The following is a 26,132-nucleotide window of genomic DNA, read 5'->3' on the forward strand; positions in this document are numbered from 1 at the left end:
GCACTGCTCTGTGTGATCACATGGCCAAGTCTCACTGCTCTGTTGGCAGCCAAAACAACAAACAGGCACAGAAAAAACAGAGAAAGAGAGAAGCTGGTAGTGTATAATTGATTTATTATGGCACTAAGAAGTGTTGAGCTGATTATTCATCTGCTAATGTTTGAGGAGCCTCATTAGGGTACTGCGGAGTCTGGAATGTTCACTGCACCGAGCATGAAATTAATGTGGTATAAAATTAAAACGAAACGTTATCACTTGATTATTTGTGTGTGTGCGTGTGTGTGTAGATGGCAACGGAGAAAATATGGAGGAACAGAGTGGTTATTGTGAGGTCCCATGATAATCCTGATAACGGTGATAAATGGGGCGATGCACTCTATTTGGGTAGTTCACACGACTTTCTCACTACAGGAAACTTTTTTTTGTGTGTGTTTCTTTTGTCAAATTTTTTAGCCCTTTTTCTCCCCAATTTCATCGTATTGTTAGTAGCTACTATCTTGTCTCATCGCTACAACTCCCATATGGGCTCGGGAGAAACGAAGATTGAAGGTCATGCGTCCTTCGATACACAACCCAACCAAGCCGCACTGCTTCTTAACACAGCGCACATCCAACCCGGATGTCGGAGGAAACACCATGCTCCTGGTGAGTATTAATATGGAGTTGGTCCCCCTTTGGCTGTAACAACAGCGTCCACTCTTCTGGGAAGGCTTTCCACTAGATGTTGGAACATTGCTGAGGTGACTTGCTTCCATTCAGCCACAAGAGCATTAGTAAGGTCGGACACTCTAGATTAGGCCTGGCTCACAGTAGGCGTTCCAATTCATTCCAAAAGTGTTTGATGGGGTTGAGAACAGGGCTCTGTGCAGGCCAGTCAATTTCTTCCACACCAAACTTGACAAACCATTTCTGTATGGGCTTTGTTTTGTGCATGGGGGCATTGTCATGGTGAAACATGAAATAGCCTTCCCCAAACATTTGCCACAAAGTTGGAAGCACAGAATCATCTAGAATGCTATTGTATGTAGCATTAAGATTTTTCTTCAGAATTGAACTATGGTGCTGAGCCCAAAACATGAAAAACAGCCCCAGACCATTATTCCTCCTCCACCTAAACTTTACAGTTGGCTCAATGTTTTCAGACAGGTAGCATTCTCCTGGCATCCACCAGATTTGTCCATCGGACTGCCAGATGGTAAAGCATGATTCTTCACTCCAGACAACACGTTTCCACTGCTCCAGAGTCCAATGGCTGCACACTTTACACCACTCCAGCCAATGTTTGGCATTGTATTTGCTGATCTGAGGCTTGTGTGCGGCTGCTCAGCCATGGAAACTAATTTCATGAAGCACCCGATGTAATATTTTTAAATTGAACCTTTATTTAACTAGGCAAGTCAGTTAAGAACAAATTTATATTAACAATGATGGCCTATACATAGTGAGTTAACTGCCTTGTTCAGGGGCAGAACGACAGATTTTTTACCTTGTCAGCTTGGGGATTCGACCTAGCAACCTTTCAGTTACTGGCCCAACACTCTAACCACTAGGCTACCTGCCACCGCTGATGAACAGTTCTTGTGTTGATGTTGTTTCCTGGGGCAGTTTGGAACTCAGTAGTGAGTGTTGCAACCGAGGAAAGACGATTTTTACACGCTATGCGCTTCAGCACTTGGCGGTTTCGTTCTGTGAGCTTGTGTGGCTTACCAATTCGCGGCTAAGCCGTTGTTGCTCCTAGAAGTTTCCACTTCACAATAACAGCACTTACAGTTGACCAGCGCAGCTCTAGCAGGGCTGAAATTTGACAAACTGACTTGTTGTTAAGGTGGCATCCTATAACGGTGCCACATTGAGAGTCCCTGAACTCCTCAGTAAGGCCATTCTACACCCAATGTTTGTCTATAGAGATTGCATGGCTGTGTGGTTGATTTTTAACACCTGTCAGCAACGGGTATGGCTGACATAGCTGGATCCACTAATTTGAAGGGGTGTCCATATACTTTTGGCCATGTAGTACAGCTACAGATGGAGGATAGGCTAGTCCTATTACTGTCTGTACAACAGGGAAAAGGCAACTCCTTCCCACACGACACCATGGCCACCGTGGACAAACACATTATTAAGTCAATACTGCTACAGTTTTTGGTAAGCACTTCCTCCTGCACAAACATCCAGTAAACAGTAGAGCTACAGGGTTAAAAAAACCCTTTACTGTACATGCCATTGCATGGTTAATCCCTTACACATAACTGCTTCCTAGTAGCCTGCTCGAGAGAGAGAGAGAGAGAGAGAGAGAGAGAGAGAGAGAGAGAGAGAGAGAGAGAGAGAGAGAGAGAGAGAGAGAAAGCCACTCTTGTGGAGTTCTTTCATTTAGGAGCCAACTTTCATAAATTCAACATGTTGAGTGTTTGGAAAGGCATGGTGCTGGTGCTTTAGTATTCTCTAGCTCTTCTCCAGCATGACTTAATAGCTAACACAAACATCAGTGGACGCTTTCATTCTCTCTCTGTGTTGAGTTCCCTGGGAGTTGCAGTTAAACACATGAAGGAAGATGTGAGCTGATGTTGTGCTCCTTTAATCAAGGCAAGATGAAAGAGGCCTCCTCCTGTTTGAAACAAAGGTGTCTGTCTTTCCCCAGGCAGAGCCAGACCTGTTTCATCTACAGAGCAGAGGAGAGGCGGTAGAGTTTGGTTAATAATCCAGGAGGAACAGAGAGAAGATCGAGTCCTGGCTGCAGTTGTGTTCCAGTAGAACAGCTCTGGCATTGTTTCCTAGAATGTTTACTCATTCTAGATTATATTCTGCAAAGAATGGTGCCAGACCAATTTAGGTTGATGATGATTTCCTTGGTGTGAAGATGAACAACGCAAGTTTCCTTTCAGAGACAAATGCCAGCAGCTATTCAGCATTTGAAAAATATAGTTTGGAGAACTGTCTTTTTGTACAGGCGTTTGATGACTGCTCAAGTGGTATTGCAGTCAGTCTTGGTTTGCGATGATTCCATAAAATAATAAAAAGGAGTGGTGAGTATTGAGAGATTCTCAGTCTGTGTGCATCCTCCTCATACATGAGCAGTCCCCAGACAGGCTAGGCACTCTCCCTGCATAATGTAGACTGAGAATGATACAGCAGCTGCACAACTCTCACAGCACACACAATGACCTGGCTAGAAGTAGCAGCCACCAGCACTCAGTACAGGTTAGCGTTTTGCACCTTGAATCTTTTTTTGGAGGCAGCTCTGCAGATTGGTCACTAGCTAGCACAGCCACAAAGTCAAAAAATCTGATTTTATATACTTATGGCATGCAATAAAATGCTAATTAATTACTTAAAAATCATACAATGTGATTTTCTGGATTTTTGTTTTAGATTCCGTCTCTCACAGTTGAAGTGTACCTATGATAAAAATTACAGACCTCTATATGCTTTGTAAGTAGGAAAACCTGCAAAATCGTCAGTGTATCAAATATTTGTTCTCCCCACTGTATATCCATCCCGCCCTGCTTCTCTAAAGTCTTTGAACGCCTAGTTAATAAACAGATCACTGACCATTTCGAATCCCACCGTACTTTCCTCAGCCACGCTCAAGGTACTAAACGATATCATAACCGCCATCGATAAAAGACAGTACTGTGCAGCCGTCTTCATCGACCTGGCCAAGGATTTCGACTCTGTCAATCACCACATTCTTATCGGCAGACAATAGCATTGGTTTCTCAAATGACTGCCTTGCCTGGTTCACCAACTACTTTGCAGACAGAGTCCAGTGTGTTAAATCGGAGGGCCTGTTGTCTGGACCTCTGGCAGTCTCTATGGGGGTGCCACAGGGTTAAATTCTCGGGCCGACTCTTTTCTCTGTATATATCAATGATTGTCGCTCTTGCTGCGGGTGATTCCCTGATCCACCTCTATGCAGATGACACCATTCTGTATACTTCTGGCCCTTCTTTGGACACTGTGTTAACTAACCTCCAAACGATCTTCAATGCCATAAAACTCCTTCCGTGGCCTCCAACTGCTCTTAAAAGCTAGTAAAACCAAATGCATGCTTTTCAATCGTTTGCTGCCTGCACCAACCCGCCCGACTAGCATCACTACCTTGGACGGTTCTGACCTAGAATATGTGGACAACTACAAATACCTAGGTGTAGACTGGCTAGACTGTAAACTCTCCTTCCAGACTCATATTAAACATCTCCAATCCAAAATTAAATCTGGAATCGGCTTTCTATTTCTCAACAAAGCATCCTTCCCTTACACCGCCAAACTTACCCAAGTAAAACTGACTTTCCTACAGATCCTCGACTTTGGCGATGTCATCTACAAAATAGCTTCCAATACTCTACTCAGCAAACTGGATGCAGTCAATCACAGTGCCAACCTTTTTGTTACCAAAGCCCCTTATACCACCCACCACTGAGACCTGTATGCTGTCGTGAAAATTTCCTGTATTCCCAAATCATGAGAAAGCAAACCACACACAAGTCAGTTATCATAAAGTCCATCTTTAATTATATGAGCTTCACCATAGCCCTGCGACTCTCATATCAATTCAGTGTCCATAAATGAATTCTCTGAGAGTGTCAACATAATGGCAACTGAGATCCTTATTAGCAAAGACACACCCATCTAAACTCACATGACAAATAACAGATCTTAGGAACATTACACAAATAACCTTTTACCAGAAAAAAGAGTATCTCATAATTTATAGCATTAGCTATAATGTAGCCCCCGCTACATATTCGTCACCAGACCCACTGGCTCCAGGTCATCTGTAAGTCTATGATATGTAAAGCTCCGCCTTATCTCAGCTCACTGGTCACGATAACAACACCCACCCGTAGCACGCGCTCCAGCAGGTAAATCTCACTGGTCATCCCCAAAGCCAACATCTCCTTTGGCCACCTTTCCTTCCAGTTCTCTGCTGCCAGTGAGTGGAACGAATTGCAAAAATAGCTGAAGCTGGAGACGTATATTTCCCTCACTAACTTTAAACATCAGCTATCAGAGCAGCTAACCGACCGCTGCAGCTGTACATAGTCCATCTGTAAATAGCCCACCCAATCTACCTACCTCATCCCAATACTGTTTCTATTTACGTTCTGCTCTTTTGCACACCAGTATCTCTACTTGCACATCATCATCTGCTCATTTATCACTCCAGTGTTAATCTGCTAAATTGTAATTACTTCGCTACCATGGCCTATTTATTGCCTACCTCTTCAAGCCATTTGCACACACTGTATATATACTTTATTTTTCTAATGTGTTATTGAATGTACGCTTGCTTATTTCATGTGTAACTCTATGTTGTTGTTTGTGTCGCACTGCTTTGCTTTATCTTCGCAGTTGGAAATGAGAACTTGTTCTGAACTAGCTTACCTGGTTAAATAAAGGTGAAATAATAAAATGAAGAAAAAAAAGAAAAAAATGCTATGCTGCCCCACTCTCTCCTGAATCCACATGCTTACATACACACAATCCACATGCTTACATACAGTGCAGGGAAGACAATGTGCTCTGCGGAGTGGGGTCCCTATCAGTGGGGTCACTATCAGAGTGGAGTGGGGTCACTATCAGAGTGGAGTGGTTTCAGTATCAGAGTAGAGCCACTATGAGAGTGGAGTGGGGTCACTATCAGTGGAGTCACTATCAGAGTGGAGTGGGGTAACTATCAGAGTGGAGTGGGGTCACTATCAGAGTGGGATCATTATCAAAGTGGAGTGGGATCACTAACAGAGTGTTGTGGGATCACTATCAGAGTGTAGTGGGGTCACTATCAGAGTGGGATCATTATCAAAGTGGAGTGGGATCACTAACAGAGTGGAGTGGGATCACTAACAGAGTGGAGTGGGATCACTAACAGAGTGGAGTGGGATCACTAACAGAGTGGAGTGGGGTCACTATCAGAGTGGAGTGGGGTCACTATCAGAGTGGAGTGGGGTCACTATCAGAGTGGAGTGGATTCACTATCAGAGTAGAGCCACTATCAGAGTGGAGTGGGGTCACTATCAGTAGGGTCACTATCAGAGTGGAGTGGGGTAACTATCAGAGTGTAGTGGGGTCACTATCAGAGTGGGGTCATTTGAAACTTTCAAACAAAGATGTGAAATTGAACATGGAAAATATCAGTCAGTGCCTCCACACCCTGGAGACAGAAGCAGACAGTCTGAAGAGGGAGAGCTCGTCTCGAGGAGAGCCCAATCGCCATCAGATTCAGCATAACTTTCACCACTCTCCAGCTTAGCCAGTGCTAGTCCATAATACATTGTGTTGCTGAAGTGGACGCAGTAGCTAGCCTGAATCTAAAACGTTATTTATGCTTGATCTGGCAATGTGGTGTGGAGATTGTAATGGGGATAGATGCGGTAAGGAGGGCAATAGAATGCAGACCGATGAGCTAGAAGGATGCTGGATTGGCACACATTCAACAAATCAGATCTAACAAAGTGGATATTTGTCAAATCCATCTTGATTGATGTACTGTAACAGGATAACAATGTGACTTCTATATATTTGGCTGTTTTCGCTGCATAACATTTAGAAGTTGTCCCTTTTCAGGTTTAGAAGAAGTGACTGCTAAACGCCAACTCCTGTTCATATAAGCTGGTAGCATAGCTAGCATACAGGGATCGGTGCTGGTAGTCAAAGTTGTTTTTAACTACAATGCAGTTGATTGATGACGATGATATGAACATGTATTGGGGTTGACATACACACAAGCATTATACTCAGATTTTAACCTCAACATAGTGTGAAATACAAATATAAACAATAGATTAAATGTTGGCTAATTTTGTTGGGAGGCAATGAGGAGATTCGAGATTTTTCCCCCACACGTTTAAATGGCATTTCCATTGTTTTGGTCAAGTTCCATTGACATCTCTACCACATCTATGGAAGGGGAAGCTTGCCACAAAAAGTGGAGGCAGTTGCGGGACAAGCTTGTAAAGTTAAACAAAAAGGAAGGATTGAAGTGGTTTAAAAATGGTGCCGCCTTTTTACTTTATGCAATCTTGACTGAGCTCCTATGTCAAGCATCGGGAAACCAACTCCAACATCTGAGGTAAAGTCTTGTCTTTTCCTTTAGCCAGTTGCTCATTGTAATTATTAGCTGGCTGGCTATAGAGATTAGCCCTGAATCCCTACGAGTGGTGGTGCAGACCAATTTATTGGATGCGCAATTATATGAATATAAATTATATTACCTTCTCCTTCCAAACTTTCACGCGCACGTGTCACTCTCCCGGTCAATATCTTCAAAAATAGCATCCAAATGTGTATAGCTGACGTTCAATTTAGCGTTTATACTCTTAGTAGCCATGTTGTACTTCTTAAATATGGAGAAAACTTTGTAGAAGTAATCGAGCGATGCGTAATGTAATCTCAATCTAAGATAGGTGTTGTGTAGCCAATACGTAATGTGGAATGATGAAACAATGTTTGACTGCCTTCTAGAGTATCTGAGGGTTGCACAGAAACCAAATTTGACTGGGTGAAACAAGGTTTAGCGTTTTAGATGTCATAGATGGTTTGATTCCAAGTTGAGAGTTGGAATTCATGAAAAAAAATGCTGTATACAACATGGATCATGTTAGGATATAAAAATGGATTTTATCAAACAAAACTATGCTACATTTTCTCTCTGGGACCTTCAGGATGACAAATCAGAGCAATATTACTGAATGTAAGTACATTATATACTGTCAGAGGTGAATGTTTCAAACCAGTTGCCTTGATAAAAGTGTTTGTTGTTGTGCACTATCCTCAAACAATAGCATGTTTTTTTCACGCTGTAATAGCTACTGTAAATTGGACACTGCAGTTAGAATAACAATCATTTAAGCTTTCTGACCGTATAAGACATGTCTATGTCCCAGAAAGTTGTCTTTTGTTTACAATGCCATTCTAGTCAAATATCACATATTGAGCAGCAACTGTCCCGATTTTGGGACACTGATCCAATAGAGGTTTTAAACAATTTAGGCAAACAGTTCCTTTTTTACCATCATAAACTCAGGATAGGGGTAAATAACAGTGATTCCCTTAAAAAGGAGAAACATTTTGCTTTCCAACAATGCCAGAAATATTACTGTACACCTAAATTGAAGTTTTCAATATTTAGCCATTCAAGTTTCCTGGCTGCACATCATTTCAAAAGATTGACGAGTGACTGAAGTAAGCTCCCGAGAACTGAAAGACATTCATTCTGCCAATGAGAGGATTGTATTAAATACTCTTCAAAGCCATGTATGCTTATGATTGGACAAAACAGATGAAAAGGAGCTTCATGTCAAGAGAGTGAGATGTTGATTTTTATTTATTAGGATTGCCATTAGCTGATGCCAGTGGGAGAGCTGGAAGATGAGGGGAGGTGGAGCAAGCACACGTGGGGAAGGTGTTAAAGAGAAGAGGAGGTGATGGGAAGATAGAGGGAGAGGTGAAAATAGGAGTTGCATGTTGGGAAAAGATGTAAAGCGGGCTGAAATGAAAGGTAGAAGTAATGGGTGGGGGTGAGGGTTTTAATGATTTACATAAGGAGAACATTATTAAGAAGTATGAGAAGGAGGAGGTATAGAAAAAGGAGGGAAGATAAAAGGAGGGTGAGAAGAGAGCTGAGGTAAGATGTGAGTGAACAACACTAGCAGGATGGAGGTGGATGTGTTCCAATCTGCCAAGTGGCCTGGTGATCTACAAAGACTAATTTTTCCCGTCATAAAGCCAGAGGCAGGGTGTGTACTTGGAGGGAGCACACACACACACACACACACACACACACACACACACACACACACACACACACACACACACACACACACACACACACACTATCTGATGATAACAACATACTGGCTGGCAACCTTCTCCATGGCAACAATATGGTGGTTGTGAAGGCAGAGCGGCACTATGCTGTGTGGCGTGGCCAGGGTGCCAGTAAACAGTTAATTGCCTGTGCTTTAGTCAACTCTATCTGTGGCCATGAACAGAACGAGAGGAGATGTAGCCTACACCAACACACACCACAGAGGGAGAGACCAAGTAACTGTACTGGAGAGTGCTGCTGTGCTGTCTACCAAACATGAGAAAGAGAGAGAGAGGTAAGAGACAAAGAGAGAGAGGTAAGAGACAAAGAGAGATAGAGCGGGAGGTAAAAGGCAAAGAGAAATAGAACGAGGGGTAAGAGAAAAAGAGAGAGTCCGAGAGGTAAAAGACAGAGAGAGAGAGCGAGAGCGAGAGGTAAGAGACAAAGGTGAGAGAGAGAGCGAGAGCTAAGAGACAAAGAGAGAGAGCAAGAGGTAAGAGACAAAGAGAAATAGAGCGAGAGGTAAGTGACAAATAAAAATAAAAATCAAATCAAATCAAATTTTATTTGTCACATACACATAGTTAGCAGATGTTAATGCGAGTGTAGCGAAATGCTTGTGCTTCTAGTTCCGACAATGCAGTAATAACCAACAAGTAATCTAACTAACAATTCCAAAACTACTGTCTTATACACACAAGTGTAGGGGGATAAAGAATATGTACATAAAGATATATGAATGAGTGATGGTACAGAGCGGCATAGGCAAGATACAGTAGATGGTATCGAGTACAGTATAGACATATGAGATGAGTATGTAAACAAAGTGGCATAGTTAAAGTGGCTAGTGATACATGCATTACATAAAGATGCAGAAGATGATATAGAGTACAGTATATACGTATACATATGAGATGAATAATGTAGGGTATGTAAACATTATATTAGGTAGCATTGTTTAAAGTGGCTAGTGATATATTTTACATAATTTCCCATCAATTACCATTATTAAAGTGGCTGGAGTTGAGTCAGTGTCAGTGTGATGGCAGCAGCCACTCAATGTTAGTGGTGGCTGTTTAACAGTCTGATGGCCTTGAGATAGAAACTGTTTTTCAGTCTCTCGGTCCCAGCTTTGATGTACCTGTACTGACCTCGCCTTCTGGATGATAGCGGGGTGAACAGGCAGTGGCTCGGGTGGTTGTTGTCCTTGATGATCTTTATGGCCTTCCTGTAACATCGGGTCGTGTAGTTGTCCTGGAGGCCAGGTAGTTTGCCCCCGGTGATGTGTTGTGCAGACCTCACTACCCTCTGGAGAGCCTAACAGCCCGCCAGGATGCTCTCGATTGTGCATCTGTAGAAGTTTGTGAGTGCTTTTGGTGACAAGCCGAATTTCTTCAGCCTCCTGAGGTTGAAGAGGCGCTGCTGCGCCTTCTTCACGATGCTGTCTGTGTGGGTGGACCAATTCAGTTTGTCTGCGATGTGTATGCCGAGGAACTTAAAACTTACTACCCTCTCCACTACCGTTCCATCGATGTGGATAGGGGGGTGTTCCCTCTGCTGTTTCCTGAAGTCCACAATCATCTCCTTCGTTTTGTTGACGTTGAGTGTGAGGTTATTTTCCTGACACCACACTCCGAGGGCCCTCACCTACTCCCTGTAGGCCGTCTCATTGTTGTTGGTAATCAAGCCTACCACTGTTGTGTCGTCCGCAAACTTGATGATTGAGTTGGAGGCGTGCGTGGCCACGCAGTCGTAGGTGAACAGGGAGTACAGGAGAGGGCTCAGAACGCACCCTTGTGGGGCCCCAGTGTTGAGGATCAGCGGGGTGGAGATGTTGTTGCCTACCCTCACCACCTGGGGGCGGCCCTTCAGGAAGTCCAGTACCCAGTTGCACAGGGCGGGGTCGAGACCCAGGGTCTCAAGCTTGATGACAAGCTTGGAGGGTATTATGGTGTTAAATGCCGAGCTGTAGTCAATGAACAGCATTCTCACATAGGTATTCTTCTTGTCCAGATGGGTTAGGGCAGTGTGCAGTGTGGTTGAGATTGCATCGTCTGTGGATCTATTTGGGCGGTAAGCAAATTGGAGTGGGTCTAGGGTGTCAGGTAGGGTGAAGGTGATATGGTCCTTGACTAGTCTCTCAAAGCACTTCATGATGACGGAAGTGAGTGCTACGGGGCGGTAGTCGTTTAGCTCAGTTACCTTAGCTTTCTTGGGAACAGGAACAATGGTGGCCCTCTTGAAGCATGTGGGAACAGCAGACTGGGATAAGGCTTGATTGAATATGTCCGTAAACACACCAGCCAAAGTTATTTAGTCTGCCTGGGAGCAAGACATCCTGGTCCGTGACGGGGCTGGTTTTCTTTTTGTTATCCGTGATTGACTGTAGACCCTGCCACATACCTCTTGTGTCTGAGCCGTTGAATTGAGATTCAGAGATAGAGCGAGAGGTCAGAGACAATGATAGATAGAGAGAGAGACAAGAGACAAAAAGAGATATGAGGGGTAAGAGACAAAGTGAAGGGTAAGAGACAAAGAGAGAGAGCGAGAGGTAAAAGACAAAGAGAGAGAGTGAGAGGTAAGAGGGAGAGAGAAAGTGGTGTGAGACAAAGAGAGAGAGAGCGAAAGGTAAGAGGCAAAGAGAGAGATAAGAGACAAAGGTAAGAGACAAAGAGAGCGAGAGAGGTAAGAGACAAAGAGAGAGAGCGAGAGGTAAGAGACAAAGAGAGATAGAGCGAGAGAGAGGTAAGAGACAAAGAGAGATAGAGCGAGAGAGAGAGGTAAGAGAAATAGAGGTAAGAGATAGAGCGAGAGGTAAGAGACAGAGAGAGAGAGAGCAAGAGGTAAGAGACAAAGAGAGATAGAGTGAGAGGTAAGAGACCAAGGGAGAGTGAGAGGTAAGAGACCAAGAGAGAGTGAGCGGTAAGGGACCAAGAGAGCTAGAAAGAGAGGAAAGAGACAAAAAGAGAGAGAGCGGTATGAGACAAAGAGAGAGCGAGAGGTAAGAGATAAAGAGAGAAAGAGCGATAGGCAAGAGAGAAAGAGAGCTAAAGCGAGCTAGAGCGTGAGGTAAGACACAAAGAGAGAGGGAGCGAGGGGTAAGAGACAAAGAGAGAGCGAGAGAGAGAGAGCTAAGAGACAAAGTGAGCTAGAGCGAGGGAGAGTGAGAGGTAAGAGGCAAAGACAGAGAGAGCGAGAGGTAAGAGACAAACAGAAATAGAGTGAGAGGTAAGAGACAAAGAGAGATAGAGAGAGAGATAGAGAGGTAAGAGAGAGAGAGAGCGAGCGAGAGGTAAGAGACAAAGAGAGCGAGAGGTAAGAGACAAAGAGAGATAGAGTGAGAGGTAAGATACAAAGAGAGAGAGAGAGGTAAGAGACAAAGATAGATAGAGCGAGAGAGAGGTAAGAGACAAAAAAGAGAGAGCGAAGGGTAGGAGACAAAGAGAGAGAGCGAGAGGTACCAGAGACAAAAGTAAGAGACAAAGAGAGATAGAGCGAGAGAGGTAAGAGAGAACGCGAGAGGTAAGAGACAAAGAGGCAAAGAGAGAGAGCGAGAGAGGTAAGAGACAAAGAGAGATAGAGCGAGAGGTAAGAGACAAAGAGAGATAGAGCGAGAGAGAGCGAGAGGTAAGAAACAAAGAGAGAGAGAGCGAAAGCGAGAGAGGTAAGAGACAAAGAGAGAGAGCGAGAGGTAAGAGACAAAGAGAGATAGAGCAAGAGGTAAGAGACAGAGATATAGGGCAAGAGGTAAGAGACAGACAGAGTGAGAGAGGTAAGAGACAAAGAGAGAGCGAAAGGTAAGAGACAAAGAGAGCTAGAGAGAGAGGAAATAGACAAAAAGTGATAGAGAGGTATGAGACAAAGAGAGAGAGCGTGAGAGAGGTAAGTGACAAAGAGAGATAGAGCGTGAGAGAGAGGTAAAAGACAAAGAGAAAGAGAGAGCGTGAGAAAGGTAAGCGACAAAGAGAGAGAGAGAGAGAGAGAGGTAAAAGACAAAGAGAGATAGAGAGAGAGGTAAAAGACAAAGAGATAGAGAGAGCGTGAGAAAGGTAAGCGACAAAGAGAGAGAGAGAGAGAGGTAAAAGACAAAGAGAGATAGAGAGAGAGAGGTAAAAGACTGTGACGTAGAAGTCCGTCACTGGCCGCGGGCAGCATTTGGGTCTTTAACGCACACACATATTCATCACTCCTCCCTGCACCATTATAAGATAAGTTAACAATGTGGGTCGACACACAAATTAACTTCTGTCTTGGTGCATGCATTTCACACTTGTCAATGTTCATATTTGAGAGATACAATAATTATTATACTTATCAATGTTGTGGATGAGCGCATTGTTTGTTTGTTCTGTTCCTCTCTCTCCATCTCTGTAGCTTCCGGGTATGCTGGAAAAGGACCCGAGCTAAGGGAATTGGGTTGGCTTTATAGTGCCTGTCCCAAATGGCTCATTAATGCATATGGGCATATTGAAAGATATTGTCAGTAGTGATGTAATGTTGTAAATGTTATGTTGTGATATTGTTTAAAACCGTATTGCAATGTATATCCTTTAGTATGTTTAGTTCATGGAAAATGTAGGTTTCTATTGTTAATTGATTAATTAATTAGGGTTAATTGTTCTGAGGGGAGGGGCTAGCCCTACAAAAGGAGCCTCTCTTTCAGTCATGGAAAGGCAGTTTGGATTGAGCTGTGGATGGGGCAGCATTTGTTTTAAGCTGTCCCATAAGGTAGACGTTGATGGCAGTACTGTTTTTTGTTCCGGAATCACTTGTAAATAAACACCTTTGCACAGAAGAACTTTTGCGGTTCCGCCATCTTTTTATTTTGATAGAGGTTAGGTTATCCAGTTTAGCCTTCTGGCCTACTCTATGTGACAAAGACAAAGAGAGATTGAGAGAGAGAGGTAAAAGACAAAGATAGAGGGAGAGACAGGGGTAATAGACAAAGAGATAGAGAGTGAGAAAGAAAGAAAGAAAGAATAGGAGAGGCAGTGACATACAGTCAGGTCCAAAATTATTGGCACCCTTAATAAAGATGAGCCTAAGTACTAAAATATAATAAATAACTACTGAGCTATATTATATCCTCAGAAAATTGGTTAATTATATTTGTTTATACTAATACAATTGCTCAGAGAAAGAGATTTTGTTCAACAAGTAACAAAATACATTTTAAAAAGTTAGGGGTCAAAATTATTGGCACATGTTTTCAGCACCCTCCCCTTAGAAGGATAACAACACTGAGCCTCTTACTAAAATGTTTAATAAGATTGGAGAACACATTGCAGGGCTCCAGACTAACATTTTCCCCTCTTGGCACTAAGTTCCAGTTGGTGGCACAAAAAATTCAATAGTAATCATCTTATACAGTCATTCACTGTGCTTTATTACAGCGGCAATCAGCAGTTGAAACAATAACAAAGCACACTCCCAGCCACTGTTTTGGTAAAAAGCTGAGGGATAGGGCTGGAGAAATGTAACCACCCTCAAATTCATAGACAAATTCCCTTTCAAGATGATTCAATACTATCTAGAGGTCGACCGATTAATCGGAATGGCCGATTAATTAGGGCCGATTTCAAGTTTCCATAACAATCGGTAATCTGCATTTTTGGACGCCGATTATGGCCGACTACATTGTACTCCACGAGGAGACTGTGTGGCAGGCTGACTACCTGTTACGAGAGTGCAGCAAGGAGCCAATATAAGTTTCTAGATAGCATTAAACTTATAAAAAACAATCAATCTTAACATAATCACTAGTCAACTACACATGGTTGATGATTACTAGTTTATCTAGCTTGTTCTGCGTTGCATATAATCGATGCAGTGCCTGTTAATTTATCATTGAATCACAGCCTACTCTGCCAAACGGGTGATGATTTAACAAGTGCATTAGCTAAAAAAGCACTGTCGTTGCACCAATGTGTACCTAACCATAAGCATCAATGCCTTTCTTAAAATCAATACACAAGTATAACATTAATTTCTTTTAACTATAGAAATTTGGTCACTTCTCTTGCGTTCAGTGCAAGCAGAGTCAGGGTATATGCAGCAGTTTGGGATGCTTGGCTCGTTGCGAACTGTGTGAAGACCATTTCTTCCTAACAAAGACCGTAATTAATTTGCCAGAATTGGACATAATTATGACATAAGGTAACAGCAATTTTTAGACTTAGGGATGCCACCCGTTAGATAAAATACGGAACGGTTCCGTATTTCACTGAAAGAATAAACGTTTTGTTTTCAAAATGATAGTTTCCGGATTTGACCATATTAATGACGTAAGGCTCGTATTTCTGTGTGTTTATTATATTACAATTAAGTTTATGATTTGATATTTGATAGAACAGTCTAACTGAGCGGTGGTAGGCAGCAGCAGGCTCGTAAGCATTCATTCAAACAGCACTTTCCTGCATTTGCCAGCAGCTCTTCGCTGTGCTTCAAGCATTGCTCTGTTTATGACTTCAAGCCTATCAACACCCAAGATTAGGCTGGCAATACCATAGTGCCTATAAGAACATCCAATAGTCAAAGGTATATGAAATACAAATGGTATAGAGAGAAATAGACCTATAATAATATATAATATATAATATAATATAAGAAATAGTCCTATAATAACTACAACCTAAAACCTCTTACCTGGGAATATTGAAGACTCATGTTAAAAGGAACCACCAGCTTTCATATGTTCTCATGTTCTGAGCAAGGAACTTAAACGTTAGCTTTTTTACATGGCAAATATTGCACTTTTACTTTCTTCTCCAACACTTTGTTTTTGCATTATTTAAACCAAATTGAACATGTTTCATTATTTATTTGAGACTAAATTGATTTTATTGATGTATTATATTAAGTTAAAATAAAAGTGTTCATTCAGTATTGATGTAATTGTCAATATTGCAACTATATATATTAAAATCGGCCGATTAATCGGTATCGGCTTTTACTGGTTCTCCAATAATCGGAATCGGTATCGGTGTTGAAAAATCATAGTCGGTCGACCTCTAATCTAGATACATGGGCTCCGACACAATATGTTTAAGTTTGAAACGATTCAGTGCGATTAAAGGAACAAATTGATGCAATTCGGTTTGATGCGATATGATTCGATGCCCTAACATTTGTTACATAAACACATTCATTTTCGATTCTAAATTCAAATCTGCTGCTGATGGTTAGCAGGGCAAACTGCCATGATGATATTAATTTATTTAACTAGGCAAGTCAGTTACGAACAAATTCTTATTTACAATGACGGCCTAGGACCAGTAGGTTAACTACCTTGTTTTGGGGTAGAACGACAGATTTTTACCAAATCAGCTCTGGGATTAAATCTAGCAACCTCTCGGTTACTGGCCCAACGGTCTAACCACTAGGCTACCTGCCGCCCTGGATATCTGGCATTTCACCACTAAAGATAAATCGCAGCACGTTGATTAGGGGGAAATTAGGTTGTATGCGCTGTTGAAACTAACACAACTAATTAACAAATGGAAACTGAAGATATGTTTTACATGACTGGTTAGAGGACAACCTACAGAAAATAGTCAGCTACCTTTCAGTTGAATTCTAATATGGAGGTTGCCAAAGTAGAAAGGGAAATGCAATGCTGTTTTGACAATTACTCAATAACACGTTGAAATCAATGGAGCGAGAGGGGAGAAATCAGGTTGCATGTCCTGTTAAAACTAGCACAGCTCAAAAAACACAATATTGGAATCATTTGTATATCACTGGTAGAGGACACCTTGTAGACATCCAGCTACATTTTAAAGTTTTGCATTTTGATTGAATGTGGTAAGTGAAAGCAACAGTTTCTTGTCAATGACTCATATCATCACACACCATCACGGAAAAGAGAACAATCCACTTTTTCTGTTAGTTAACTTCAACAAATCATGACCTGCCATAGGATATCAACAGTAGGGCTGATCCCTTTAGTCGTTTGGTTGATAGGCTGTTGGTCGATCAAGATTTCTTTAGTCAAGCAGTCACATATTTTTTGTAAAAAAAAAAAATGCTGTGCAAGGCCTTCATGCCTGTCTCAGAGAACTAATCCATTACAGAGGTTATGGGGATGGCACAGTCCATCACTCTAAGACATGTACTGAAATTGTATATGTTTATACTATGTAAGAATAATGATGCAACATTAATAAATATAATATTATTTTATAACAAATGCGCATTCTCCAAGGTTGCTGTCCTGAATCAATCTTCATTGCGCCGTTGAACTGGCACCTTCTCCTAAATGTTGCTATGTGCATAATAGCGAAGTTAACCAGCATTTTGGTGTTGAGAACAATGCGGCAGAGCCAGCAGCAGAGTGAGGAGATGAGGAAACAGCCCTTGAATTGTCTTAGAAAAATTAGGAGAAAGGAAACCTCAACTTAATTAGATCTATAATCAATAGCCTAACTGTTAAATGTGCCTGGCTTTATAAATCATCCATATACAATGAGTATACCAAACATTAGGATCATCTTCCTGAGTTACACCTGAGTTGATCCTTTTTCCCTCAGAACAGCCTCAATTCATCAGGGCATGGACTCTACAAGGTGTCGAAAGCGTTCCACAGGGATGCTGGCCCATGTCGACTCCAATTCTGGACCATTCTTGATATACACGTTAAACTGTTGAGCATAAAAAACCATAGGACAACCATCTCTGCAGCACTCCAAACAGTCCAGCACACCAAACAGTCCTTTATGGTAGAGTGGGCTGATCTAAGCCACCCCTCAGTAAAAGGCACATGACAGCCTGCTTGGAGTTTGTCAAAAGGCATCTAAAGGACTCTCAGAAACAAGATTCTCTGGTCTGATGAAACAAAAATGTAACTTTTTGGCCTGAATGCCAAGATCCCTGATTATAACCTGCTCCAGAGCACTCAGGACCCAGGGCGAACGTTCCCCTTCCAACGTGACAAACGACCCAAAGCACAGAGGCAAAACAACACAGGAGTGGCTCTGAATGTCCATGATGTCCCAGCCAGAGCCAGGACTTGAACCCGATTGACCTGACAGAGCTTGAGAGGATCTGCAGAGAAGAATGGGAGAAACTCCCCAAATACAGGTGTGCCAAGCTTGTAGCGTCATACCCAAGAAGACTCGATGCTGGAATCGCTGACAAAGGTGCTTCAACAGAGTACTGAGTAAATGGTCTGAATACTTATGTAAATGTGATATTTGCGTTTTTATATTTGTAATACATTTGCCTGTTTTTCTTTGTCATTATGGGGTATTGTGTGTAGATTGATGAGGGGAAAAAACAATTTAATCCATTCCAGAATAAGGCTGTAACGTAACAATTTCAGGACACTGATCCAGTCGTGGTTAACCTCTCTAGGGTAGGTGAGACGCTAACGTCCCACCAGGCCAACATCCGGTGAAACTGCAGAGAGCTAACATTCTAAATACACCATTTGTTATAGTAAACATTCTTGTAAATACATGTATTTTACATCATTTAAAAGATGAACGTCTTATTAATCCAGCCGCTGTGTCAGATTTCAAAAAGCCGTTACTGCAAAAGCAAACTTGCTATTTTCTGAGGACGGCACCACGCACACACATGTATTACTAGCATTTTCCAATCAAGCATTAGTGTCATGAAAGTCAAAAATAACAATAAAATAAATCTCTTACCAGTGAAGATCTTCCTCTGGTGGCAATGCCAAGTGTCCTAACTACACAGTGAATGTTGGTTTTGTTTGATCAAATCAATTCTTATAGCCTAACACGGAACATTTGTAAACCGCTTGCGTCATGATTTCCGTCTCATTCAACTTTGGACGAAGCGTTCGTGGTAATTACACACAACCAACAAACGTTTATCCAGTCATGGTTGGTTTCATTGCAATCCTCCCGTTGTTACTAACACAACCATACTTGATGGTTCTTTTCCCGGGATGTATTGACCGAAACAAACCGATTTGAAGACACCAATCAATGACATCATTGCACACCAATGGTAGGCCCGGTCTATTGACTGTATTTTGTCCCAATGACCACTGATCATCTGGAAATCTTGCTTAGAAGATAGCCAATGAGCTGAGGTAAACGGCAATATGTAATGGTTATATGTTTGAAGACCAGCCTTTGTCGTAAACTCTGGCGTAAAAGAAGTTCATTCGCCATTGCAAATCTTACCTGACGGAGCCACGGGTGTTACGCATAGCAGTACATATTCAATAGCATTTTCAACAAGTTTATATATTTAAAATATGCAGAATAAATCAGGAAAAGCTAAAACAAAGTCTAGGTATACAGATTTAACCCAAATTATAGAGGAAATAGATACAGCGAGACCGAGTTGCTTCAGGAAGATGAATCTTTCAGCGGGACTAGTTTTGTCTCCCAGGCGGAAGACATGTTTCTGCATGGCGAGGATGCCTTGCTGGATTGGTAAGTTATAATGCTAATGTCATTGTTTGAAATTAATACTATCAAATATTATTCATTTGAGATTTTTTTGTTGATTTTCTTATTTTATTTGCAATATATAAAAATATCATCTGTAATGAAATGTGTAAAGTGCACATTGGCTATACTGTGTGTGTATGTGTATCACCATAGTGATTATGTTCCCTGTACTTTATATATATCTGTTTATTTACGTGTTGATACAGGGCTCATACGTGAAAGTATTGTTACGGATTTTTAAAAATCTTTCACAGTGGCAGTGATTCTGATTATGAGCCGCCAATGTCTAGGTGTCCATCTCCCTATGAAGCTGGTTCATCCAGCCGGACCCCCGCTGCCTCCGGCTCCACACCTACCTGGCCATCTAGAGATGTGAAGTCAGTGACAAAGAAGTGGAGGTGGGGAAGAGAGAAACCTGCAGACAGAGGGCCAGAGGGTCATTGGCACTCCGTGTTAGATGATGTGGAACCAAATCCACCAGTTTATAGACCCAAAAGGCAGCCAGGACCTCAACTAGACATGACTGCAAAGTACAGCCCCCTTCAACTTTTTCAACTGTTTTTCACCTCGTCAGTTGTTGATTCCCTGGTGTCGAACACCAATAAGTATGGTGCTAAGAAGCAGGCAGGAAAGAAAGACGCATGTCAGACCTTTTCTGCTACTTTTCAATGGTCATTTACATGGGGCTGGTGAAGTTGAAAACTCTAAGGGACTACTGGAAAATGTCAGCTCTCTATCAACTGCCTTTCCCCATGACTGTCATGTCTTGTAAAAGGTTTCTGACCATCTCACGGGCGCTTCACATCAGTGACCCAGAAGTTGATGGGAAGAATGACAAGAAGAGAGGCACACCAAGGTTTGATAGGCTGTGCAAAAACAAACCTCTCTACCCCAACATCGTTGAGGCCTGCAAGACCTATTTTCAGCCCGCCCAGAACCTGTCCATCGATGAGAGGATGGTAGCCTCAAAGGCCAGAATCAGTCTCAAACAATACATGCGTTAACATACCAACCAAATGAGGTTACAAACGGTTTGTTTTGGCTGATTCTGTGTGTGCCTACACTTGCAATTTTTTTGTTTATGAGGGGAAAAACAGTTTTGCTACCGGTAATGGACTGAGTTATGATTCCGTTATGGAGTTATTGGATTTTCAACTGCTGGGGAAGGGCTATAAACTGTTTGTGGACAACTTCTACACAAGCCCTACCCTGTTTACAGAGCTGAGAAAGCGGGATGTGTGGGCTTGTGGCACCATTCGGACCAATAGAGTGGGCTTTCCAAAGACAAAGGTGAACGACATGCCTAAGCTGGCTGAGCGGGGTACCATGCAATGGATCCGTGAAGATGGCCTTTGTGAAGTGGATGGCTACCAGAGAGGTGGTCATGCGCTCCAGTATCCACAAGTCCTTCAGTGGAGATCATGTCGTCAGGCGTGTGAAGGATGGTGCCGGGGCATGGTCCCCATTCCAGCTGCTGTGAAGGACTACAACAAGAGCATGGGAGGTGTGGACCTGTCAGATGCGCTGATGGGATACTACAATGTTCTCCACAAGACCATGAAATGGTACAATACATTTTTCTATCATTTCATTGACATTGATGTGGTGAATTCCTTCATCCTCCAGAAGGAAATGGCCAAGAGCTGTGGACAGCCCCCCATCTCACAGCTAGCCTTCAGGGAGCTGCTCATCCAGGAGCTTGCTAGCTACAGCAAGTCCACTGCAGCACCTTCTGTCCCTTCTGCTCCAACCAGTGGTGTTCACCTGCCCAGATTCATCTCTGCAGGCATGAATGTGCCTCAGGGCAAAAAGGGCACAGTAGGGAGACGTCGTTGTGCCCTTTGTCACAGGAAATGCCCCATCACCTGCACCACCTGTTCAGTAAGCCTTTGCTTTAGAGCAGAAAGAGACTGCTGTGGGCCATGGCACCAGCAGCACAATATTGTGTAGAGGACTGAGGGTCTTCACAATATTGTAAATAGAAAATATGTAAATAGTTACCCTTGTTAATCGTTTGTTTTATTATTATATATTTTTTTTATATACTGTATATATTTTATTTATATATATATAAAAAAATATTTTGGGGGGGTGTTAGAATAGCATTTATGTATTTTGAATATAGTTCTTTCCTTCAAAATGTATCACATTTGTGTGGGACACCTGGGTGACTTCATGCTCAATGTCATGTAGCTCACTCATTTCTGAAGTTATCTGTCCAACACTTTGCTCATCTATTATTGCCATCTTATGTTCTTCATTCAAATCAACCACAGCATCCTATCTGTATGTTTGGCTGTTCTTGGTCATTTGAAAGATGAAAACAATCAAAAACGTATGTTTATTTAGTATGTTTATGTTTATTTCCTTGTATTTTCTTCTACCAGATATATTGTGTTATATTCTCCTACATTCAATTCACATTTCCCTAAAAGTCAGAGTGTTTCCTTTCAAATGATACCAAGAATATGCATATCCTTGCCTCTGGGCCTGAGCTACAGGCAGTTAGATTAGGGTATGTCTTTAGGCATAAATTGAGAAGAAGGGGGGGTGGGGGAGTTAAACAATTTAGGAAAACAGTGGAAAACGTGAAGGGGTCTCAATACTTTCCAAATGCACTGTATATTGTCAATAAAATAGCAAGTGCCATTTAAGATTATTTATTGAAACCGTAATATCAGATGGTTATATTATATTGTGGAACAATCTTCAAAAAAGCAGTAACCAAGGGAGTGGCGCTTGCTTGTAGAATCCAACAGCTGTGCAATGGCATAGCTTGTTTTGTTAATTGAGTGAATGATTGAGTGAGTGAGTGAGTGAGAGAGATGGAATGTGACATTGGAGCCACTCTCCACTGAGCAAGGTGAGTCAGTGTCACCTCTCACAGAACAATGAGCTGATTGGCTTATAAGAAACACTGCATGACATGATTTAAACCTAGACCATATGCATAAGCACAATCTATTTGAACAATAAACCATTTAGCACAACACTGAACCAAAAAAGATATTACCTGACGATGCTGTAATCATCTCTGTTAACATCTCATGACTTCCTGATTAAACACATCCTCTGCCAGCTCTCTCACAGACAATGTGTGTGCATGTGTTTGGCTGGCCCCAGGGAACAACCGCCACCAGAGGGAGAGGAAGTGAGGATGACTAAGCCATCGTTCCCCCTGTTCACTCAACCATCCCCAGGCCATGCATCCTTTATCTAACCCAACCATCCCCTCAAATAGAGCTGCTGTGTGTGTGAGTGTGTGTCTACGGTTTTAGCCCAGACATTGCAGGAATGCATTAGCTATGTTTACTATATCCCTGCTGCCTCCTATCACCTACTCAGAGACAAGAGGCTGAAATATGGCACCTTATTGTGGTGTGGCTGGTGCCTCACCAAAACAAAGACTAAGAATGTATAGCTCCATAATCTAATTTCAGACAACTGTTTAAATGTTGCTTAGCAATCCTCCCTCTGCCTCTTCCTCTCACTCTGTCTTTAGCCACCGTCCATCCATTCTCTCCCACTCCTTTTCTGTTGCCAAGTTCTTACACTCACTTTTTTCAGTTGTGAAATTGTAAAACATACAATCTACCAGCAGTGAAGCTGCTCAACATATTACATTACATTCAGTCATCCAGCAGACACTCCCATCCAGAGCGACCCACATGAGCAACCTGGGTCAAGCGCCCCGCCCAAGGGCACAAGGACAGATCCCCCACCCAGTCGAATCGGGAACCCGAACCAGCGACCTATCGGCCACCGGCACAAGCTCCCAACCACCAGGCCACCAAACATGCAAGATCCCTCCACAGTTCCCCTCAAGAGCTGACCCTCAACCATCCAAGACCCCCCGCACAGTCCTCCTTTGAAAAACCTCCCCTTCCACTCCCTGCCACCAAATCTCCATCCCTCCTGAGCTACCGTCCCCCTCTAACCCAACCAAAACCACCACCCACCCTAAGTGCCAACAAAAAGAACAAAAGACAAAAAAGCATCAACAAAAAACAATAATGCAAAAACAAAAGACGTCAAGGACCACAAAATCTAAAGAGCAAGTGTTTGTATGCATGTGTGGCACTATCTAAGTGTGTGTGTGTGTGTGTGTGTGTGTGTGTGTGTGTGTGTGTGTGTGTGTGTGTGTATGCACGTGTGTGCATTTGAATGTGAGTGTGTGTGTGTATGCCTGTGTACGCGAGTACAAGCGCTTGTGTGGCAACAGCCTCAGGAAAACAGTTATTGGATCTCAACGTTCACTTTTAGTGTCAGTTAAATGTATTTTTTTTCTTCTTTGACCGTCACTCTATCCCAGCCCAGAAACTTCACTCCCACTTGTCTCCGGTTCCACATCCCAACCCTCAGTTTCCCTCAGCCTATCCCACCTATCTCTGCTGACCACCCTCTTCGGATTTCTACGTGCCACATATCTTTCAACTAGCGAGCTGTAAAATGGTGCCGACAGATTTTGCAGCTCTGCTTCTAGCTCCTAAGCAACTTTGCAGTACTTAGTCTTTTGTGTGTGTTATTTCTTACATTATTAGCCAAGGAAGTTTTTGTGTGTTATGACATACAGCCGGAAAGAACTTATGGATATCAGAACGGCGGTAACTCACCAGCATTACGACTTTCCCGATATTGGATCCTTTGTTAGTACCCCCCAGGGCAATTGAACTGATTCCAGAGGCTGATCCAAAACACCGCCAACGGAGAAGATTTCTTGTCCGACTCGGGAGGCGCGCACACCATCCACCGCTTCCGAGTATATTACTCGCTAATGTTCAATCTCTGGATAATAAAGTATACGAGCACAGGGCGAAAATCTCCTTCCAGAGAGACATCAGGGATTGTAAAGTTTCCATTACTCTGTTTAATGGAAACATGGCTCTCTCGGGATACACTGTCTTTGTCCATACAACCTGATGGGTTCTCAGTGTATCAAGCCGACAGGAATAAAGAACTCTACTGGAAGAAGAAAGGCGGGGGTGTATATTTCATGATTAACCACTCATGGTGTGATTGTGATAACATACAGAAACTCAAGTCCTTTTGTTCACCCGATCTAGAATACCTTACAATCAAATGGCGACCGTATTACATCCCAAGAGAATTCTCTTCGGGTTATAGTCACAGCCGTGTATATCCCACTCAAGCCAATACCACCACGACCCTCAAAGAACTTCACTGGACTTTATGCAAACTGAAACCACATATCCTGAGGCCACATTTATTGTAGCTGGGAATTTTACAAAGCAAATTTGAGAAAAACGCTACCAAAGTTCTATCAACACATTGACTGTAGTACTTGCTCTGCTAAAACACTCGACCACTGCTACTCCAACTTCCGGGGTGCCTTCAAGGTTGTCCCCCACCCTCCCTTCTGCAAATCTGATCACTGATCTCCATTTTGCTCTTCCCTTCCTATAGGCAGAATATCAAACAGGAAGTACCCGTGCTAAGGAATATTCAATGGACACCGACGTCTTGCTTCCAGACAAGCTAAATAGCTTCTTCGCCCACTTTGAGGATAAGTGCCACCTACGCAGCTCGCTACCAAGAACTGTGGGCTCGCCTTCTCCGTAGCCAACGTGAGTAAGACCCAGACGGCAATCCCAAGCCGCGTCCTCAGAGCTGGCTGGAGTGTTTAAAGACATATTCAATCTCTCCCTATCCCAGTCTGCTATCCCCAATTGCTTCAAGATGTCCACCATTGTTCCTGTACCCAAGAAAGCAAAGGTAACTGAACTAAATGACTATCGCCCCCGTAGCACTCACTTTGGTCAACATGAAGTGCTTTGAGAGGCTATTTAAGGATCATATCACCTCTATCTTACCTGACACCCTAGACCCACATCAATTTGCTTACCGCCCCAATAGATCCACAGGCAATGCACACTGCCCTATCCCTACACTGCACACTGCACACTGCCCTATCCCATCTGGACAAGAGGAATACCTATGTAAGAATGCTGTTCATTGACTTTAGCTCAGCATTCAACACCATAGCACTCTCCTAGCTCATCATTAAGCTCGGGGCCCTGGGCCCTGGACTTCCTGACGGACTTCCCCAGGTGGTGAAAGTAGGAAACAACACCTCCACTTTGCTGATCCTCAACACAGCGGCCCCACAAGGGTTCGTGCTCAACCCCCTACTGTACTCCCTGTTCACCCATGACTGATTGGCCTTGCACTCTTACAACTCAATCATCAAGTTTGCAGACGATACAACAGTAATAGGCCTGATTACCAACGTTGACGATACAGCCTACAGAGAGGAGGTGAGGGCCCTTGGAGTGTGGTGCCAGGAAAATAACCTCTCACTCAATGTAGACAAAACAAATGAGCTGATCGTGGACTTCAGGAAACAGCAAAGGGAGCACGCCCCTATCCACATCGACGGGACAGCAGTGAAGCAGGTGAAAAGCTACAAGTTCCTCGGCGTACACATCACTGGCGAACTGAAATGGTCCACCCACACAGACAGTATGGTGAAGAAGGAGCAACAGCATCTCTTCAACCTTAGGAGGCTGAAGAAATGTGGCTTAGCACCTAAAAACCTGATAAACATTTACAGATGCACAATTCAGAGCATCCTGTCGGGCTGTATCATCGCCTGGTACGGCAAATGTACCGCCCGCAACCGCAAGCCCCTCATTAGGGTGGTGCGGTCTGCCCAATGCATCACCGGGGTCAAACTACCTGTCCTTCAGGACAGCTACAGCACCCAATGTCACAGGAAGGACAAAAGGATCATCAAGGACAAAAAGCACCTGAGCCACTGCCTGTTCACCTCGCTACCATCCAGAAGGCGAGGTCAGTGCAGGTGCATTAAAGCTGGGACCGAGAGCTTGAAAAACAGCTTCTATCTCAGGGCCATCACTAGGCCATCACTAGGCAGCTTC

The 26,132-nt window shown here is 43.0% G+C and overlaps 1 protein-coding gene and 1 long non-coding RNA gene across 2 annotated transcripts in view; one reads left to right on the forward strand and one right to left on the reverse strand.

Moving 5' to 3' along the window:
* Nucleotides 1-26,132, reverse strand: part of LOC135509231 (furin-like) — a 222,699-nt gene that overhangs the window by 159,180 nt on the left and 37,387 nt on the right. The window lies entirely within an intron of this gene.
* LOC135509232 (uncharacterized) lies at nt 8,974-25,134 on the forward strand. Its single transcript, XR_010450912.1, has 3 exons — nt 8,974-9,101; nt 24,658-24,818; nt 24,907-25,134. It is a non-coding gene; the product is annotated as an uncharacterized LOC135509232 (long non-coding RNA).

Source organism: Oncorhynchus masou, chromosome 22 (assembly GCF_036934945.1).
Source record: "Oncorhynchus masou masou isolate Uvic2021 chromosome 22, UVic_Omas_1.1, whole genome shotgun sequence".
NCBI classification, from domain to species: Eukaryota; Metazoa; Chordata; class Actinopteri; order Salmoniformes; family Salmonidae; genus Oncorhynchus; species Oncorhynchus masou.